Here is a 5,897-nt window from a genome sequence, read left to right as displayed (position 1 = left end):
GGGGGTCATGGTTGATAGATTTCCAATAAACCATTTTCTACATGTTAAACTCCCTTTTATTCAACAGGGGATTAGAAAAGCTCAATTAAGGAAATTGTACAATTTTCATGGTTTTCCCACGTCCATTATTTCGGTTTGATAAAAGGTTCGCAAATTTTTTGGAGATCTTTCTAGGGGAGGTGTTTAACCGTAGTTTAAAACGTTGAAATTCATTAGGTGTGTTGTCCTAATCTGGAAACTAGAGTTATCTTCTAGGATATATGAGATTAAAATGTGCCTACCTTAGGGTTTTGGGAGGGTTTAAATTCAGGGCCAAGTTATGGAAGGTTTTGGAGAAAAAACCCAATTAAAGGGAAACTAAGTTTATCAAAATTTTTGGGAAAAGTTAAAATTTTGGACAAGTTTTTTTATTAACTTGAGAGGGTATATCCCCTTAAATAGGGGGGTTTTTTGGTGTTTTTATTTATCCAAATGGAAGTTTTTTGATCTAGTTTTAACACAACAAATCATTCATCAATGTGGCTCGGAGTAAAAAGTTATGGGTTTTTTAAAGGGAAAAGTGGGGGAAATTTTGACGGACCTTTAAACCGGGGGAAACTACGGGCCGTCAAATTTTTTTTCCCCAAGGTAAAATAGCCTTTAGGATCCTTTCTTTTTTAAGTGTTTGACGGAGCATTTTGACGGACCGTAGGAATTTTCATGGTCCGAAAAAGGGAAAATTTAAAATTGCCCGACGGGATTTTAAGTCATGCTTTTTGATTTCATTTCCCCCTCATTTGAGCTCATTTTTTCCCCCAAAATGATCTTAGGGCCTCCAAAACCCTCTCTCCAAGTCCGTAAACTAATCTGGGGTCAAAGCGAATCAAGAGATTAAAGTGCTAAAAAGGGCTTGTTGGGTTTGGGGAACTAAAGTTTTCCCTGGGGGAAATTTAAGGGATTTCATTTTAGTGAAAAGTTGACCCAAGACTTGTTTTAGTGTTTAAAGGAAAAATTTTACATATTTGAGTGGTTAAAGTTTATTTGATTCTTGTACCATTTGGTTGAAAGAAGAAAAATGAAAATGGGGTTAATTTAAGGAATTTAAGGATTTTTGGAGCTGGGTTAACTTAAGTGATTTTTGGAGTTTAGAGATAATCTTTTTGGGATGTTATTAATGATTTTAAAGTTTTGGTTTTAAGTATATTTTGGTTTTGTGTTGTAGCTATTTTTTATGAATGATCTTAAAAAGGGAAAGTTTGGGATTGAATGATGCCTAATTTGAGTAAATCTTTTTTGATTATGGTATTGTTTTTAATGCTTTTGTTGGGAGTTATTTTTTGGGAAATTTGTAAAATAGATAAAATGGGGGGAAAAACGCCCAATTTTTAAACTCATTTTTTTATTCTAGTTTTAACTTAAAAAGTGTCTTTAAGGCTTAACCTTTTAAAGAACCTTTTTAAATGTAGATTTTCAGGGTTGGGGGGAACGTTAAAGTTAAGAAGATATAAAGGTACGTAAGCTAACCCTTTTTTTCTTAAGGCATGATTCCATTGTTGATACCCTTTTTTAGGAAAAAACCATAATGTCTTTCCCTGATGACCCCCCCATTTCTAAAAAAAGCTAACGCTCATAAGTCTTGATACTTTTGTGATACCATTGGGCTCATTCCGATAATTGACCCTTAAGGGAAAAATTTTTGTGATAAAGAGGGTGTTTTTGATGACAATTATGTATATATATTTACTATTTTTTTAACACCGAGCTTAGTGCCCGGGGCCCATATCTATTGAGCACTTTCCCCTTTGGGACATAACCCGAGTTTTGGGAGGTTTTGGCATGTATAACACCGGGGGCCTTATTATGATCGATATGTGTGACACCGAACATCCATGGGGGGATGGGGAATTTCTATATATGTAAAGGAAGAATGGAAAGGTTCCCTTCTAGAAAAGGGAAGTAAATATAATAACGTCACTAGAGGTATATGTCATGACCCCTAAGGGCCATGGGGGGCCCGAGCTACCCCGGGAGACCCCAATATATATATATATATATATATATATATATATATATATATATATCATAACCCCCAAAGGCTCTGATGTATGAATAGCCGAAGATATAAATTTCTACACCAAAATAAGTATCTATGAGCCTCAAACGGATCAAATCGGGGCGGACGGGATCGCCCCCCCCCAAATTGTAAAAAAAAAAGAATATCCCAATGCGGCCTCCGGAGTGGGGGAGTGCTTTTGTTTCCCCAAAAAGCGCCGGTGTCCGGACTTCCCGCTATGCGGGCATGAACGCTAAATAAAAAAAGGACGTCGTAACAATTCGAGTTTTAAAGGCATGCTAAGAACATGATAGAAATAAGGAAAACATAAGGTGAGAGATAACTGAACAATTGCCTCTTAAGGCGGAATATGCATGCTAAATTTGATAAAAATAACATCATATCATATATACATACATATGTTCCCCGTCCATATAGGTAGGGTGGATCATCATTCCCCCGCGCCCGGGCCTCCCCCGGGAAAAATTTTTGCCCCCCTATGCCCTAGTAGGGTTCGGCCCGTGTAATCATATAAAAAAATAACATAAAACATGAGACCCTAAAAAACAAACTCATCGGAGTAACGTAAGATCGGTAACCTCGTATATTAGAAATAATCTTCCTATGTCTCCCTTTGGGAAAAACTAATATATGAGGGAGACTACGGGGGGAAAACATCCTGAAATCATGAAATAAGATTTCAACTCATAATAGCATCATCTCAAAACCCAAATCTTTGGAAATAGAATCATCCCACCATCATTATCATAGAACATATCTTGTTTGCTCATAAGAAACTCTTGAATATGAATTTTCAACTTAGGGATGTGGGTCAGGGAAATATATAAAGAGGGTAATATAAAGTCTCCTTTTTTAAAAAAAAAGGGACTGCCAATACCTTTACGTCTTTTTAACCAAAACGTTCTCCTTCAAACTCAAACTCTACATCAAGAGAACCGATAAATTAGATCATTTAAGACACGCATGTTTAGACTAAGATAAAAACAAGAAAATTGGGGGATTTCCTTTTTTTAAAACCCCCATATAATAAACAACTCCCAAACATCAAAAGCAACACCCCAAAAACCATAATCAATAACTTTTTTAGTTAAACATGGGGAATCCTTTAAAATTCCTAAAGTCATTCAAAACCCTAGACAACATAATACCATATTCATTTTTCCCAATACTTCCTCAACGTTTAGTGTTATCCCTAACAAAATTATATGCATGGCACACTAAGAACTATGACTCAAATCAATTTACTATTCAAAAATACCATTAAATCCATATTTACAAATTTTTCTTTTTCATTCAAGTTTTAAAAAACAAATACTCTTAATAACATGAAATAGATGTGAAACTCACCTTTGTTATGTAGAAAAATTTGGGGAATATACTTCACTTGAAAGAACCCCTTCAATACCAAAGGAAATATTGACTTTACAAACCCCAAAGGGGCTTATCCTTGATTCTCTTGGTTCGGGGTTTAATCTTTTATTTCCCTTGACTTTGTGTTAATATGGTGGAGGAATATTCTAGAGTTCCAAAAGGGGGTAAGAAGGGAAAAAAAGAAATAAGAACTTGGGGCACATATATATAATTATGAAAAAATCAAGCATGTTTTTACGAACACTTATACGGCCTATAATTTTATATGGTCCATAATACCTATACCCCAGGGCCCCCTTTTTTTTTGTTATACGGACCCCTTTTAGGCCCCCATAAGTGACCGTATAATTTCCCAAAAATGACCCTTCACTTTAATTTATACGGACCCCTTTTAGGTGTTAAAATTTTAGGGCCGAAAAGGTCGTTTAAATCCTTTTTTTCCCAGATTGATTTTATCGATTCGTTTGACTTCCATTCCTTGTGGAACCTCCTTGGCACTTGTATAACACTTCATTAACCATCTAAGGAGACCTATAGCTCCTCCTCAAGACCTTACTAAATCAACATTAGCTCGGTTGTTACGAAACCTTCCCGAACACAACTTATATTTCACTTCCTCCAACGAACTTAGATTCACCGATTCATATAGCTTCAAAATCTTATAGTATGCACTCTAAAGCTATCAAGTACTCTTAAGGTCATATTGACTCCATGTTCTTCTTGCTTGTGTGTAAGTCTATTCACAAGACATCAACACGAAATGTCCGAGATGTAATGGCCCTACTATCTCATGACTCTTCTATCTCATGTAATCCTTTATGTTTCATTATGTTATTGATTATGCCTTACATACTCGCACAATCAGCTTGTACTCTGACGACCTTTTTATTCAAGGGATCGCCACAGCGCTCCCGCAATGGACAGGAGATATACTTGATCCTTAGGGCCGCTTATCCAGATCGCTGTAGGAGCTCCATTACTCCGAGTCATTACTGTTGTATTCATATTTTGTATATATATTGGTACGATGGATCTTTTCCTGTCTTTATGAGAAAGCAGATACTCTTTCTGTATATTGCAGATAATAAGGTGATAAATTAGATGTCTCTTAGCCTTGTCTTACCATATTGTTGTATATCATTTTGTTAGCCTGGCCGGTGTATATTTACGGGCATAAGATTATGTCGATATGTTGCCTAGCCTGGGATGAAAATTGTTATTGATTTACGAGATTATTTAGGAAGCAGGTGGCTCTACCTAGATATGATTGTAGGAGTATGATGAAAGCAGTTCGTGGATAGCTCCCGGTGCCCGTCATGTGGCCCTCTCGTCTGGTCGCACAGTGATTAGAACTCAAAGCAGCCTAGTATAACATTTCCCCTGCATCGATGCCAAAGGGGATTTAGCGTACTATACGTACACTCGAGGACACAAGGTAAGCTTCGTTGCGGATTGATTTCCGAGGTAGTCACGATCATTTGCCACTCTATTGAGTTTCCGTATATAATAATAGCTACCATTCTTAGTATTCAGAGCCGGCCCCTTACGAGGCTTTATAATATGAATGATCACTCCATAAAGATGGCTCGATGTTGGAGAGAATCGCTGTAGGTCTGCATCTCTAGCGCAAGAAGCAATAAAAGTGAAAGGATTCAGAAAGGTTACTACGGCACAGAGTCGATAGAAATCCTATGTAGACAATCGACACCGTAAGTTAAACTTTAGGTAGCGATTGGGTCTTCTTCATGATCTCGCCATGAAGGAGTGATGAGATTTGGCAAGAAGGGTGAACTAAGCCCTCGATACGTTACGTACTTAATTACTCGTACGGTGGGTAAAGTTAAAGATATGAGTTAGAGTTACCTTCCAATCTGCAGTCTATATATCCAAGATTCCATGTGTCCATGTGCTCGTAAGTGCATAGAGATCCCTCGAGAGTCGTACTAGTAGATGATGTTCGTGTGATCAAGCGATTTATCATATGAAGAGACCACAAGTTATATGAATAAACAAGTCCGTGGATTGCAAACTAAGGATGTGGCTTCCGTTAAAGTGCTTTGGAGGAAAAATAATGTTGAGTAAATGACTTGGGAAGTTGAAAATGACATGAAATCCAGATACCCATATCTATTTCCATCTCCTGAGGAGATTCGGACTTCACGTATGTGATGTACTTATGGCTATTCTACTTGGTCGTGTGAGGCCATAGTTATTATTGTTTCGTGTAGCTCTATGAGGCTTTTCATTGTTGGGTTGTTGTATGACAGGTTGGTATCGATACAGTTATAGACGAGATTCTGCCAAAAACTTTAGAAGACTGTATAGGCTAAACATTCGAGGCTGAATGTTCTAAAGGTGGGAAGGATGCTACATCTCGTGTTTTCATGTGTTGGAAAGCATGCAAGTTAAATGACATTATTAATGAAAAACGAGGTTATCCCCCAAGATTATATGTGGTTAGTGTGATGGTCCA

The sequence above is a fragment of the Lycium ferocissimum genome, chromosome 5, assembly GCF_029784015.1.
Source record: "Lycium ferocissimum isolate CSIRO_LF1 chromosome 5, AGI_CSIRO_Lferr_CH_V1, whole genome shotgun sequence".
Classification (NCBI taxonomy): Eukaryota; Viridiplantae; Streptophyta; class Magnoliopsida; order Solanales; family Solanaceae; genus Lycium; species Lycium ferocissimum.
The sequence above is the reverse complement of the archived record's forward strand: the minus strand, read 5'-3'. Positions refer to the sequence as shown.